Source organism: Bombus terrestris, chromosome 10, assembly GCF_910591885.1.
Source record: "Bombus terrestris chromosome 10, iyBomTerr1.2, whole genome shotgun sequence".
Taxonomy (NCBI): Eukaryota; Metazoa; Arthropoda; class Insecta; order Hymenoptera; family Apidae; genus Bombus; species Bombus terrestris.
In genome coordinates, this window is record NC_063278.1 from 625,621 (window position 1) to 642,760 (window position 17,140).

The window sequence follows — 17,140 nt, forward strand, 5'->3', positions numbered from 1 at the left end:
AATCTATCGTTACAAGAGTACGAGGTTTTCTCGCCGGTCGTAATGACCGAGCTTAATGACTCGTGTGATCCAGCGAGAGAATCGAGAGACCTTCTTCCGTCCCCACGTTCTTTCGTGTCACTGCAGAAAGTTGAAAACCCGGAACGCGGCTTAGCGTGCACAAGGAGGATTTTTCCTTCGGGGAAAATAAATTATCATACTCATTCTGCTAAAACGATTTGGTTAATCGCTCTACTATAGTCGTTTAATCCTGGGTGATGTAAATTTTAATTACACTTTTTCTCGTAAAAGTTAATCGTCGTATTAGAAGATTCGAATCGTATGCGTTCAACTGGGATAGTAGTCACGCGACCACACATGTTCGCAGAACTATCTCCGCTATATTATCCACCAATTCTTCATATACGGAAGAATTTTAATTGCTAGCCGCGTAATTGTCTCGCACAGATGCTTCGCGGCGCTCTACAGGCGGTCAATTTTAAATAGAAAATTTCTAATTGCTTCTATTAGCAACTAATGCACGCGATTTACCATCTTTTACTCGATTTACGCGATTAAGCGTTAAGCTTGAAAAATTAGCAAAACCGTGGCGATTGCAACTTTGTGTCAACAAAATCTTCCACCTTCTCGCTGAGACTGTACGTATGGAAAACTTGCGTTTCGTGCTCGGCTGTGTCATTAACTCGGTATAAATTACGCTTCGTTAACACGAACGGTAGATTATACGCGCTATCTGAGATTTCACAGTTTCTTTCTTACACTTGAATAACGAATCATCCCTATTAAAACGTACGCACTATATAAAAATATGAAATTCTTATATAAAAACCGGAAGACTCTGCGAAAGAAAGTTTTAAACCAAACCCATCGTTTTACGAGAAAACATTTTTTCTCGAAAAAGGAATCGAATAAAGAAATAATAAGAAAATGTTTGGAAATGTACGTAAGATGGGAGAAGGAAACGTTGCTTGTGATCATATACCTTTCTTCGAGATAAGAAACTTTGTATAGAAAGCGGTGAAACGATGGAATCGGTGGAAGTTGATCGAGCCGACGATATTTTTCTCTGGTATTTCGCGGCACGCGAGAAATAGCGAGCATAACTGTTGCGCAAAGTCCTTGTCTCGTTGTCAGTCTACCGTAAACTTGACTTTACGAGCATCGCACGGCCACGAGTCAGCTTCGACGCGTAGCTTTTTCGCGGTTTCCTCTGCATTTTGCTTCGTCTCGCCAGCCTAACGGTTCTCCGTTTCAACCTGTCGAGCTTGTTGCAGCGGCCGGAAGGTCGAATCCCTGCCGACCTACTGGCTATTTTTCTTTTTCTTTTTTTTTTTTTCTTTTTATTCTCGGTAAGTATGCCACGGAAAAGCGCCAGCAATTTCTTCGCGGCGCTATAATATAGCAGCGTCGGAAATTCCACCCGAACACCAGGTCCACCAGAGCTACGTTATAATGCCACGGTACGACAATACGGTACGACGATACGCTATGACGATACAGTATACGATTCAGGCTACGACGAAAACGAAACGGCAGAACCCTTTGGCGCTTTGTGTCTCGGCGAAAATTATCGCCGATGCCTCGATACGTCGAATTCCACGGATTCTATCGGAGATGTACGAACGTCAGCGGCGATTCATCCACGAGACCGACTATCCGAGAATGTTTCTGTCCTTGGGATTCCGCGAATCACGGATCGGTATCGGCCCATTCCCTTTTACAAATTCGCGGAAGAGTTTCTAGCCAGATTTTGTTCTGCGCGTTTCTACTCCAATTTTGTTTAGTTTACGAGTACACGAACTAATTAGAAATAGACACGAATTTCACGCTCGATACCGATCGATATGTGCGTGTACATAGAGCGAGAATTTCGTCGTGGCAAAGATAATCATTGGATCGAGCAATCCTAACGATCAGCAGCCTCTACATACACTTACGTATAATATGTACATACGTGTAAGCATCTTTATATTTGTGCGAACAAAACGAGGTGTCGTTTTTTACTCGTATGCAAATATCACGCGCGTATCACGTACAACGTATTATATCGTGCGATTTTATACACATTTCCTATCCTTCGACGCACCAACGGATTTCGCGTTTATAGAGATTCCTATATTCATATTATGTATCGATTCGATCTTTGTTAGGTTACGTTGCGTGGTTGGGGCTTGGTAATCCATTCGCATGCGTTGCTCCAGCTGATAATATTCGCATTTGTATTCAAGCGAAACAAATGCATTAAAGATGTTGCGTATATTCTATTGTTTTCGGTTAATATGGTTCGTTTGTATTTATCATTCGACGAATTAAAATTCTTCTTTGTTTTGTATCGCGTTCGGTCTTTGTACGTACTCGTATTACTTAAAAGTAATTATTTGCAGATTAACGTTGTTTCTATTATTAGAGACGGTAATAAGAGAATATGAGCGAGCGTCATGTACGCAAGCTTCGAGAAACTTTAGATATAGAAACCACATCGTGGTACATACCATATTTATTTAAATGGTACATTGGATGCAAAAAGGTACCATCTTGTTCACGAATAATCATAATATAGAATAAAACGAGAATAAAATCAGGTTTATTAGTTATTCTGCCAACTTTATAAACGAAATATATTGACATTTTTGTTAATTTAAACACGATGAAAAGGTAATTTCGAAAAGATATATTACTGTAAAGGAAGGAATTTCGAAATTTAGAAAAGAACGCACCTAATCGTATCGCAGTGGCGTTAGATGGATTAAGAATTGGCGAAGAATTGAATAGAATGGAGAGAATTTTGTTTGCTATTTTATTATCGTTGCCGTCGCTATTATTCGATTTGTGCGAGAAAAGCAGAATACCGCGTCATTCCGCGTGAATTTCGATCAGCACCGCATCACCCTGTGTACCGTGTGTACCGTGTGTACCGTGCACGCTGCGGCTCGATGATCGCCGCTCGTTAACTAGCGCGGTTAATTACATCACGGCCAATGACGTAAAGCAGGAATCATCTGCACGAAGCACGATAGGTATGTGCGAAATTATCCCCGGAATATCTTTCCAGTGGTCATTGCGTACCGATCCTATTGGCTGCACAGCGTTAACAAATTACGCGACCATCTCACCGTTACGATTAGACGATCTATCGTCGCGTTTAGGGTTCGTTATTGACCAACGGGCGCGTCTATCGTCGTGCTCTTCGTTTACGAATGTACAGCTGCAGGCATATAACGGCGCTTAACAACACTGCGCTGGTACACGGGGCAAAACACGCAACAAATACATCGCGCGTTAGAAAACACTTTGGTTCTCGTTATCCTGAAACGAGACATCTAACTCCTCGATATCTGGCTGCTTGGAAAATTACGCGTTTACGCGGCAACAAGGACGTGCTATCGAGTACCATTCGATTCCATTTTATACGCATTCAGCGCATCGAAACGATTCGACAATCAGCCCCCGTCCCTATCCATTTCGATCGAAGAATGTCCTCGCTGCGTACACGATTACAAGAGATCGTGCATCTCACCAATGGTTATCGATTACCATCCGACATAGCTCGTTTTCATCCTTAATTCCACGCATGCTCGTTGCACACGCGATTCTTACTTCCTTCTGTAATTGCTCTTCTGTAATTCGCATCTCGTACGAGGTGCATATACCCCGACAGCTTCGCGAGTCATTCGCAGCAACGACGAACAGAGAACGAACCGGTCGTAACGCTGCGAAATAGAGCAAGATCGTCCCTACCGCTGGCCCTCTCTAAATTAGACCGATCCAACACCCCACCTGCTAACGCGGATATTTCTCCTTCCCTAAAGACAAATATCCGCGTAACGTCGTTGATCAGAGGACGCCACAGCCATCACAGCCACGATCTAACTTTTTCGTTCGAAACACGCTGCTTATTTATTTACTCGTAAACGCGCGTGCTTTTCCTTTTTTGATCGCGATAACTGTTACGACACGTAACTCCTTCAATTTCGACTTATTATACCGTAAAATAGAAAGTTGCCTCGCTTACTTCCATAGAAACTCTTATCCTCTTAATATTTACAGTGACACGCATTAATATTCCAATATTTCACTTATTTATTTATCTATTATTATCCATCATCGGCTCGTTTAGCTTATTATTTCTTATTTAGGAAATGTATTTGCGTTAGACGAATAAAATATACAGAAAAAGGCTGTTAATTGCGGTTAATTACTAGAGACAAACGTATAGAAGAATAATGTTCCGCATACCGTTAATCCTGCTCGCTGTTATTACACACGCGCATAGTTGTCGTATCAAAAATATCACGTCGTGTCAAAATATTCCGTATCTTTATTTTCAAACATGAAAATATTCGCCAAAGTATCATTTTGTTGTTGGTATTGGGCTGATCTTTCTGGATCGCCTGTGAAACTTTTATTTCTTTTTGCTTTTCCTCTAATATCGAGTACGATGATAATAAAGATTGCGTTTCTCTGTAAATTTATCGATTCCTAAGACAAACAAGTATATCCAGTTGTATAAAATTTCGCCGGTAATATCGAGTCGGCAACTAAGTGATTATTGCGGATTTTGTCATTAGGTGGTAATGATAAAACGCTTGAAATACGCTTGGTCTGGTTTTCCTTCGAAAGAAAAGTTTAAATCACGCAATAGCTATTTTACATGCGGATGAAGAGCAAATATTTGAGAAAAAATGTTTTATGCGACGCTAAGCTTATGCTATATTAAGCTTACCCATTCTTCGTATCGTTTATCAATTTGATCAACGCGTATCTATCGTTCCGAATCTTTGGCAAACTTATCTGATCGAGAAAATCTTCGTGCTGCTTAACCGACAACGTAATAATGCTGATCGGTCAAATATCGATAAGGAGAAGAAAATATTTGTTTGGCGTAAAAGCGATACGACTTTTCTAACGAAGCCAGCGTAAATGAAAAATTCGATGGAAATTACGGCGACGATACGGAATACTTCGGAACGGCTTTTCCTTCCTAAGAGAAAAAAAGTTGTTCGTCGACTCGATAGAAGAACAACTCGTGTCGAATGACGATTTTGTTAAAATTAAAACGTCACGATAACAGCGAGAAGAATCAAACCTTTGTAAAAGTGCTGCACCACGATCTGTTTGTATAATTTAATAATCGACATAACTATTGGAAAATAAATTTATATCTCTGTAGCCGTAAACAAGGATAAGCGTTAAATCGACGAATTTACGATTAAAGTTCTTCCTACGTATTTAACCCTATTTCTTACCTGTTATTATTACGATTAATTAATAACTATTACAATTCGTTAGCTCTGCTGTTTTCATATTTTACGATAATTTATATTTGGCGTAATACGAAAGAACAAGAATCAACGTAAACCATGTATACGCGCTACTTTCTCACCGAACAGTTCGATCGATCTCGCCCCGTTTTCTACATTTATTACGAACGAACGAACGAACGAACGAACGATTCAAAAAGAAAAATTATAATATTACTGTTGGCAATTTTATCTTCAATAGGTATTATTATTATTGGATAGATGATAATAGATAGGCGGTTACGCTTATGGTTATCCAACACTCGAGTCCACGTTTTTATCTACGTTATTTTCATATCGTTTATCTATGAGAATTAATTTATGCATTTGTTCGTTAAGAAACCGCGATCAATCTAATCCTCGTCGTCGTCTTCTTGCATTCTTAAACATCGCATCGCATCGATAACATGGTCTTTAACGACGGTCATTCTAATTTGAATTATTTCTTATAAACGACAATTTTCCTGTAAGCAACGTTTTTCAAACGGTATTACACATTTCCTTCCTCTTACCTATATATCCAAGATTGATATATTTAATAGATATTTTTAATAGAATCCAGATTTCGCTTGAAATTAATTCACCAAATAAAAAAACATTTGCGAGAAATTCTACTTCGATAAGAAACACGTATAAAAGAAAACGCACGTCAGGCTTACTTTCCGAAAATAAACACGAGCGTTTTAAATTCCAGTCGCTGTCGATTCACGTATTAACGAACTCTGAGCATTACCAGAGACATTTTGCCGAGGCAATGGACTGGCAATGGACGAGGAGTTTGTTCGCTGCAACATTTTGCTCGCAATTACGAAGGAAATCGCCTACCTGATACGATCGCTGTTCTCTCCCCACCGGCCGCCAGCCCTCCCACGGTTGCTCACGATCGTCAGTCACGTTCGATCACAAAACTCACGGTTTGACAGCACCTCGAAACACGTCCACGGTAAGAAACGAATCGATCAAAAATCACGGAAGAGAGGAAAAATCGAGCGACAGAGACGATACACGCACGACGGTCGTACACGAACTGACACGAGTCGCGAGTGTGCCGCTGGCTGGCGACGTTAACGTCTGACTACAGACGGCGCCTGACTACTCACCACGGGATTGGTCGACGGCCGACCACCTTGCACCTATGTACGTATGTATGTACGTACGTGTATACACACGGTACACCTGGCTAAATTGCACGATCGTTCGTGTGCGTTTCTGCGGTCAGGAACAATAGAGGCGGAACTGGTACCGAGCTGCATTTTTTTCGCGACGAATGAATGAGATGCGCTCGCTCGCAGCTGCTGGCTCGCGTTCCCGCTGTCTCGTCTCCTACTCCTACTCCTACTCCTACTCCTACTCCTACTACCTCCTCTACGATAGAGTGGCGCGCACGCCCAATCAACCTAACGCAACACTGCGAAAAATTATCTATGTATATACTATGCACATATGTGTGTGTGTGTGTGTGTGTGTGTGTGTGTGTGTGTGTGTGTGTGTGTGTGTGTGTGTGTGTGTGTGTGTGTGTGTGTACTTGTCGCCTTTGAATACCGCTAACCTGCGAGTCCATAAATTCCGATACAGTCAATAGTCCATCGTTTATGCGCGATGCCATGCTGAATCTCGCGTTTTCAAACGTTTTGTAAACTTTTGAGAAACATTTGTGCGTATCGTAACGAGACGAAAATTGGGAGAAGCACGCACTAGCTATTAAGGTATTTAACGTTGCATTCGAACGATTGAATTAATCGATTAGTTAAATCTCAAATATTTTCACTTACGTTTATATATAAACTACATTCGTGTTTCGTTTATGCATCGATAAAGAACGTTACATGTTACATTTCCAAGCAATTTTCCCACCAACTTATTTAAACGGATATAATCTGATATCGACTCTGATGTCTGAATCTGACTAATTTTAATTCAGTTAGCCATTTTAATTTCGTTGCTTCCAATAAATCTTCCTTACCGATTATGACTTTGGAAATAGAAATAAACTATCGTATCGATTAGTTGAACGATTAGTATTCCATTGTCGTTTCGATCTCAGAAAGCAAACTGAAAATATCAATTTTAGAAGAAAGAAAAGAAAAAATATCATTGTTTAAAAAATAGCGTACACGTGTTCAATGGTTTCCATATCGTGCCATATAAAAACGAAAATCCTTCTAGCTAACTTTCGATAATTCCTTCTATCAAGGATTCGTCTGCGAGCCTGGTAAAAGAAAAGAAATTGCATTGGCATTGGAGTATGCAAATGAAGAAATGGATTCTCCGAAAGAAAGCTCGTGACGTTACATCATCTCTGGCAGAATTTTGTACGACGGCATAAAAGAATAACGACTTTCGCCGTGCGTCGTTCGTAATTTGGTGAAAGTGCACGGCGTTTCTTCCATTTGTACTTGGTTCGATTTCAAAGGCGTCTATTGGATGTCGTTATTGCGCAGCAAGATCGTTCCATTTAATTAGGCGTACAGTCGTAAATAGAAATTCTATCGGGACCGGGATTATTCCACTTTTTTTTTTCATCGACCGTCTTCCTTTTTCTTTGTTTTCTTTCTTTCAACGTCTGCTGGCGACCTACGGTTTTTCAACGTTACTATCCGACTCTAAGTTCCATATCCTTAACGTACAAGTTTGAAAAGAATTAAATAACAGAAAATTATTTGCAAAGAATTATTCGTTATTAAAGAATTAGAATTATAGAACTAGGCCATCGTCCCCGCCAAACAATCTGCATTGTATAGCGGATGGGCATTCGGCCTGAATATTCCAAATATTATTTAAACGAAACGCAGGGAAACAGTGAAGCACGCCGTTTTAGTGATTCGAAACTTCATAGAAAAATAAAAGGCCGCGTTATAAATATTTCTTTAATAATACGCTCTATCAAAACTTTTTACAAAAGAGTTATTTATCGCGCGTTCCCGCTACGTTATTTTTAATCTCTCTTTCGGTTCTTCCGTTAAAACTAGTTGTTCTATGAAATTTAAAATTATTTTAAGCTCAACGCTGGAATCATCCCCTCCATATAGTACGTTTAACTGTCAATTCGAAATGTTTACTTATCGAAGATGATTTATTAATTTAAACGGATGCCTGTCTTCAATGTAGTAGTATCGCAGGATAGAACGCGTACTAAAATTTTGTTTCTGGCTCGTATCTAATTCGACTCAACCGGTCGAATACTGGAATACTGAAATACTCGACATTCGATCGCGGCAAAACGGTCGTCGCTAATGCTCGTCGATAACATGGGCCTCGTTCGTCTGCACGCTCGTTTAATACACGTATTATTGCAAAACCACGAAATCGCGAAATGGACGAGCCGCGTGCAGAATATCACGGCGAGGGCACGCAGCGTCGCACGTACAAACGATAATAGCTGCGAGTCGAATGTTAAATAAAATAGAAACGGATCGATTTCCACTTGTTTGCAAAATGCCGATTTGTCCATTTTCTGGCATTAGGCAAACTATTCGAAAAGCTATTCGTCGATACTTTTGCGAGGAAAGACGAGCAAAGTCGAAGAAATGGAAATGCGATCGTGTGCGTTCGTTATTGCGCAACCGTGCAGATATTAATTAACAGCTGTTGGTTGCATCGAAAATCCATTGCGTTGTCGAAGGAGAAACGTAACCGAATACCTACGTATCGATGATTATGCGATTTAATGGTTTAAAGAATTTTCAATCTTTTGAACAAGTGTAACTACCGATGAAACTCGATTCATTTAAAAATATACAAAGTACACCAGCTCCGTTCATGCGTATTAAGTAATATCACGTATTTACAAAAAACCAAGCGAAACGTGGCAAACCATTACAAAATCTTAAATTGCAAAACAACCATGTTGAACATCGTAATGAAAATTCCACCAATTTTGAATCGTCGTGTTGTACAGAGTGCGTCGAAATTATATGCCAGGGTTGGTTACCACAGCGTGATTCTACAGCCTCGGTTTGCTACAAATTGGCGTAAAAAAGCTAACACACAACACCGAATTTAACTTTGAAATTCAAAGTCTGAAGAACAAATTTGTTCACTCGTCGCGAGGAACGATGAAAAATGTTTCGTTGGCTCCTGTATCGGCGTTATTTACAGTACGTTTAGATTTCACGATCGGATACAAAGAGTCGAGTGGGAGAGTCAGAGAGGGCACGATTTCACATCGTTAGTTTCTTTGCAGGTAGGCACGGAAACAACGCGCCTGTTCTGTTTCTCTGATTATAAAGATCAATAGCAAATGACACGATCAAACATACTATAAACTCTTATAATTCAAGTTACAGTACCACGTCAAAATAATTTACTTATAATTCTCAATGAGAATTGATCGATTGTAAATGGTCTACCAAATAAAAAAAAAAAAGAAAAAGAAAGAAAGCAAATGACAAAATCTCTCTGCAGAAAGGTAAATTAGCCAGACGTTAAGCTAAATTTCCAAAAATATCGCCTGGCATTTATATTGTGTATATATATATATGTTGTAAGAATGTTAAATTGCTTGAATATCTAATATTTGAATAATTTAATATATGGATGAGAGCAAGAAGAACAACGACGGAGAAAGGTGAAGACGGACGAAGGAGAGAAACTGTCAGACAGACGATCGTGTAATCGAGTTGACCCCATGGACGATTAACCAAATTGGAAGGTCGCGGGATGACTGAATCATGACTTATCCGTGAGCTCGTGCCATCCGTTGTATTCGCTGACAGTTTGTAGATTCGAGTACAAACGTTCGATAAAAGTTAATCGAGCGAAATTTATAAAAGTTCGCGGCTATGTAGACGGAGATGAAAAACAGAAATACATATACATACATGTTCATCGTGAAAGGCGTGGCAGTAACGTTATGTCAAGGTAACAAGGTGTTTGTAACTTTTTAGATAAAGGTTCGAAGAGAGAACGCGTATAGCTGAAGCAAGTTATTGCAGCGAACGATATGACTTGACAGTCATCGGGAAACGAGGCTCGCGTTAATAGTTACTCTACGATTTAAATTTATCGTGTGCTTCGGAATAATCGTTTTTACGTCCAACGGATTAGATTAACGTAATATCGATAATCTTGTTTAACAGTTAGTCTAACAGTTTGTTGAACGATCGATATATCTCCTATTCGACCTTTAAAAAAGATAGATCGAGCTCGAAGGAAATCCGGGTAACCTTATTATTTTCAATTTAGGATAATACGCGCGAATTTCGACACGCGTGTATGTATCGATGCGTGAATTCCGAATAAAAGGATATCATGGTCCCCAAAATAAATACCTATTAAAGGTATAAATCTTTTGTCCGAGCTTCATAGCTTCATTTTCAAAGTCGTTGCGAGATAAAATAAATATCGGCACGATGCGCTCTCCTCGGAATCCTACGACCATTCGTTTCAAACGTTATTTTCCATCGTCCATAGTGTTCGCGTGTTTTCGGATAAAACGGACACATCCTATATTCATAGATGATTTGGACAAGTGTTGGTATACTTTTATAAGCTACTTTTAACATAACATAATTACATTTCGACAACGGTAATGCCATTTATCTCTCTCGAATTATCTGCCTCTGACAATAGATTGCAGTGTCACACAGCGACACTCGTCGTCGGTACAATGATCGTCCTCCGTTTCAACGGTGACGGCACCCTTCCCAATGGTCATTAATGTTTATTAATATTTGAAATATCCGATAAACAGATGCATATTCCTTTATATTCTCCGACTTCTCTAGAATTACGTAACTTGGATAAACTTCCGCCACGAATACTATGATAAACCCGATGGAATAATTTAGATAAACGTTGGAATCTCGCCTCGAGTCGTTAGAAGATGTGATCGATAACGTGTTTTAGATTCTAAAGCTCTTTTTACGCGGATCGCGTCTATAATTAACGACTTGAAAATTAATAAGTAAATATTTATGACTTTTCATTCGTGCACAGTACTATTTATTACTGGAAATTTTATTACGAGCATTAAAAAACAGCATTAAAATACCGTAAAGCATCGAACATACACATGTACATACTTACGTACCTGTATTATATAAGCTTCGATGTTGTTGCTATTCTATAGATCATTTTTTGCAACGCAAACTACAAATCATTTTACGAATATCAAATAAGACAGAATCTTTTCTTACGATAATAACACGGTACATAACCTTTGATATTTTTTTAACACCGTACCATCTTTATACAAATTCACATTTTTATCAACGCAACTAAAGAAATAGAAATATAAATAAAAATCTAAATCACGTACTCGATACTTTCAACGTTTTATATATTTCTTCTATATATATTTTATATATTCTGCGCATTTTTACCCCATTAAAATCTCTCATCGATAATAGTTAGTCTATCGCGCAAAATAATATCGATTATTCGTTCGTTGATCATTTTCGTAATCGTATCGTTATTATTTGACGCACGGCGGCTGGATTGAAAAATCTCACGCCGATCCAAGCCCAATCGATTTAACCGAGTTGTAATAGACATTTCTTACTCGCATTACTTTTTCTCCTTCTATCTCTAGTCTCGGATATACAGTTGTGCACGGGGCTTTAAGCTCGCCCGAACCTCCTCTATATAACGAAAGATAAGGCGACTGGCAACCAATACTCGCGCGTACGCTGTAATAGACGCACGACTATAGACAGAATTCGCTTACCGCGTGGTACGGACAGTTTTTTTACCAACTCGGAAACTAAGCGTGACCGTGCAGGTTATTTATATATATTATATAGTTATATAAAGTTATTGAAAATATTAATTTCTATCGCATATTTCAAAGTCATTGAAATCGGATACGAAGATAGCCTTTCCGCAGTTTCACCAAGTAAACGTTAGAAATGATTCGCGATACGTATGTAAGAAGCAAAAGATGTAAATAAACGATGGTGGATAACAGCGTTTTTCCGGCGGCAGACAACTTTGGACGGCGCTGATCTAAGTCACGTTCAAACATTTTTTTCTTTATTCTTCCGGCGCTTATCAACGTACAACCTTTTTTTGTACAAACGAAAGCTGTTAATTGCTAACAGTTAACTGCAAGTAGTTTGAACAAATTTTGAACAGAAATTTACGTGGGAATAAAAGAAACGAAGCTTTTTAATTTTATTGAAAAATCTTTCGATAAAAGAAAAGAATGCCGTAAAATTGTGCGAATCGGTTTAATAAACATACATGAACAGATAAAATATGTTAAAAGCTACCTTTTGCATGGTACGTACATTCCTTCTTCGGATACTCCGCTTACATATTCAGATACACGCTGACATCCGGAGAATATAAATGGAAACGATCGAAAAAGGTATAACGATCGTAAAGGTGAGTTTATGATAAAGGATTTATCGTATCGTTTATACGTTGTACGTATAAACGACCTAACAAGACTGCTTACAAGATAACGTCTAGTTCGTTCCAAGTATATGATCCATACTAAATTCGCCGATCGATCGATTCCGAAGATGCTCTCTGATCCTCTGAGAGTAACGAAAAATGTACCGATACAACTTTCCATCTCCGTCCTTGAAAATTCCCATCCCCAGTTAGCACGACGACACGCGTCGTTTGTTGCAACGATTTCCACCAAAAGAACAAGTAATTCAAAAACAGATTCCGAACAATTGAATTTCTTTGTAATTTCTTTGTAATAGTCTGTGGGCGCATCGATCTCTCTTATCATCACTGAGACTATCGGTAGTCTAACGTGTCAGTACCTGCTACCTCCACGCACAGTGAGTAACGATTAAACATGAGAGATAGTTTTATGTTTTATGCGGATACCGAAGCACCAAAGCTGCGCTGAAATAACCACCATACAACTACGAATAAATCGCGTTCCAGAGAGCTTTTATTTATTCAAACGAATTGTCGCGTAACGATTGAAGTTTAATAATTTGCTTGGAACAGCACACTGATATAGCGAAACGTACTATATAAGATTCCGTATGAATTCCGCAAAAAGTCATGGAAAGGATCGGTGTGTGTATATCGGTGTATAAAATGATAAGTCAATGAAAATACTATATCGCCTTTAAAATTTCAAATTTCGCCATCGACTTTCTAACCCAGCCAATATTAACTTCGAAATCACTGTAGCCCTAATTAATGAAACGGAGCGTAATATCGTCAAGAATATCAGTAGGATTTTTCGTTTCGAAATTTTCTTACGCATTTGAGGTTGGGTGAAAGTAGTGCACCGAGTGAAAGTCAAAGCTACAACATCGAGCCTTTGGGAGTACATAAAAATGATTGCACGAAACGAAAAGAAGTTTAACGTAATATTTAAAGAGCAGTCGTTTCTAAGAGCCTCGAGATGCGTGCAACACTTGGAAAATCGATTTTTCAATTTTCTTACGTACTGTGCAATAATCTTGGTGGATAACGTAATTCACACTTTTTGCGTGTACATTCCGCGGATGAAACAGGTGCCTGTTATGCCATGTTTAGATATTAGCGCATCAGCGATTGCTGTGTACAGTGACCGCGAGAACTCATAAAGCGACCAAGTCGGATGTTGTGTCATTAAGGCCATGTTTCTAATAATCACCTCGAGAATGGTCGAATATTAGATAAATAAATAACGCGTTAGCTGCCTGTATATTAGCGTATATAGGGTGTTTCGTGCGACAGAAGCCGCGTTTTTTCTTACAATTAATAGAGATATAAGAAAATTTTAGAAAAGAGAATTAAATCAAGTAGCGAACATCGGCTAAATATATACTTGCTATTACTTTCGTTTTATTATTTTTATTACTTCCAGTACTTCTAATATAATCCTATCTTTTACTTTCACTCCCGTATCATGGATAAGAGTAGTTAACTTCTTCACGCGCTTCTTTCCTTTATCGCGCATTAACGACCAAAGATTCTCATCAGGTTCGCAACTTCGAAACGAATTTTTCGAATTAACGATCATAAGGTTATTCGCTAAATGACAGAAAATCACCCGAAGAAACGGTCTATATTCTGTTTACGTGGTACAATTCTAAAATATGATAATTCTACGAAAACATATTACCTTTAAATTTTCCTTAAACTTCACCGCATCATTTTTAAACGAACCGATATATCTGCCAAAATTAATATTTCCCAGCGAATCGCGTTTCCGTTTGAAAAAGAAAAAGACGGGGGGGGGGGGGGGAGATCGAAAGAAGCGCGATAAAGGAAAGGAAAGGAAAGGAATGGGAAGGAAAGTAGCAAAGTAAAGCAAAACGAAGAAAAGGCAAAAGACAAGAGTCGCGGGCAAAGCAAAGGCACATACCTGAACAAGTCGCTTCGCGTCGCTGCGATCGCGATTGTCGGGCCCCACGGCTATGTTAGGTTGCCGCATTCCACCTGTCAGAAGGTGGGTCCGCTCTCTCACGGACCGTAAAGGAAGCAAAGAAGCCACTAACGGCAGAAAACGAATCGCGCTCCGAAACTTTCTTTCCTAACTGTCGCGAAATCACCTTCGGAAACCGATCCTTTTCAATATGGCTGTGTGCATACATAGGTTCTGATCCGCTATTCGCTATACTTACGTATGTACCTCTTTAATGTCCATTTTCCGCTAACGATTCGCGCCGCATTCCTGATTCGATCGTAGAAAATTCCAGCTAGAGATCCTATCGAAACTGCCGTCGACGTTCCTTTTTGAAAAATATTTTCACCTTTCTCCTAAATCTGTTCACCAAGCACACCAGATCCTGCGCAAATGTATATCGAGAAGCACGCGTGGGTCTGGAATGTAAATGGACTGCACGATTATTAAAAAATCGAACAAAACCGACGGAATGTACTTTTTCACGATCACTGAACGCACGATCGATAACCTGATACAGTCCGCAACGTCTTTATCGAACGAACGATTCTACGGGATGTCTCTCGAAACAAAAGTCCAAACAAATTGTTGCCCGAGCAACGTTCTCCACAACATAACTGGACACCGGTAGGTAGGGGAACTGATCCGGGGAACGAGTGCTAGGGGCTAGGTAGGAGGTAGGAGCGAGTCCGAAAGGCGAGAGGAAGGACGTAGGATGCCGACGAAGGAGAGGGGAGAAAGACAAAACCAACAGGAGGGGGAAAGCCTCGTACTCGACGCTGTCCTGATGAGGCAGGAGGATGGCCGGTAGGCGTTAGGGCTCAACACAGTTTTCTTCCTATGTAGCAACCTCTCTATACGCACGTGAATGTAATTGAAATATCCTTGTTTCCTTTCGGATCTTTTTTTCTATTTATTACCGTCTATATCTGTGACTCGATTTTTACCTTCCACGCTAATACCCAGCAGCTACCACGTTTCAATGCCTCTCCACTTTATGTTCCTCATTGTTTACACGGCTACTTTGCTTTCTTTTTTCTTTTTTTCTTCTTCTTTCTTTTTTTTTTTTTTTTTTTTTTTTGTTTTACGCATATTAGTTATCCCTTTTCTGTTCCTATTTGTTCTCTGTTATTACGGTTTTTAATAAATATCGTTTTCTTTATAGTCTCGTAACGGTGTGAATCGTATTATTTAAAGAGAAATTTAAAGAGAAAATTTAAAGGGAAACAACAAGATAAAAAGAAATCTACTCTTAAGGAACCGAATACACCCTTAGGTATACTCGTAGGTACACTCCAAATGCACTGGGACGTATTTTATACTATTTTCAGACTGTTCATTGGAAATCTAACGAACAGAAGAAACAAAGGAAATGCTAAATACAATTGAAAAAAGGAGCAGATTGATGCCTATTAAAAGTCAATTTTTTTAATTTCAACAACTGACACGGAAAATAAATTTATTCTTACGTTAACTATATCTATTATCTTTCGCCTATATTCCATCTATAGCTCATCCGCTTTTTATCATTTTTATTTTGCTCTAACTACAGCCGATTATTTTTTTAGAATATTTTTACATTTTAGATCATCTATACAACAGTAAGGAAATTTTTAATAGTTCTACATTATAAAAAGTATACTAAAAAATTAGCTTCAAACGCTTATTAATACATATACCGTACATGCATACACGTACATACATACATGTATATCTCACATACTCTTCTATTTCTGGCTTTTAATTTTATCCGTTAATTAATGGAAGAATTCTGAAATTAATAGCTATAGAATTGATATTTATGATTGTTTATCAAACAAATTGAATCGATTAGAAAACAATCTGTATCATTATCTTATACGTTTAAACGTGACAAATATTTAAAACTGTATTTTACGTTAAAGTTATTCCTCTCATTGCAGCGGAGAGATTAATGTAAAAAGTAGCGTGAAAAATGGTTCGCGTGATCGTATACATCCATGAGAGAAGAAGAAATATTCAAATCGTCGTCACCGAGTACACCGCAAAATTACATAATATGTAATTCCTTTTACAATTGAGGCCAATCATATTGCGTAAAAGAATCTCGTCATTTACTCCGCTCTAACTGCTTCTAAGCGCGCGACTTATGCAGATTTCCAAAGATACAAATGAAGATTTAAACAAAAGATATCAAGATGTAATAAAGCGAACGATCTTAATAATGATATTTAATATCAGTATCGATGATTCAATTCTGTGATTTAATTAATTTTCATCTTGTACGAATATAGCAAAAAATTTTGTGTGTGTGTGTGTGTGTGTGTGTGTGTGTGTGTGTGTGTGTGTGTGTGTGTGTGTGTGTGTGTGTGTGTGTGTGTGTGTGTGTGTGTGTGTGTGTGTGTGTGTGTGTGTGTGTGTGTGTGTGTGTGTGTGTGTGTGTGTGTGTGTGTGTGTGTGTGTAACAATAATAGATGAATTTTTATTTTAAGGTATAATTAAAATATAATAAAAAACGTTTTTTCACAATTTATTTTGTATATATATGTATTTTTTT

The 17,140-nt window shown here is 38.6% G+C and overlaps 1 protein-coding gene across 6 annotated transcripts in view; it reads right to left on the bottom strand.

Annotated features, from left to right (window-relative positions):
- The window catches only part of LOC100650891, a 62,693-nt gene extending 47,455 nt beyond the window's left edge, over positions 1-15,238 (bottom strand). For 2 of the 6 annotated variants that reach the window (XM_048409782.1, XM_012313032.3), the window contains exon 1: positions 14,833-15,238. The gene's annotated coding sequence lies outside the window, so the exon portion shown is untranslated. The other 4 variants (XM_020864823.2, XM_003398021.4, XM_012313033.3 and 1 more) reach the window with 3 other exon arrangements.
- Between the last annotated feature and the right edge of the window lie 1,902 nt (positions 15,239-17,140).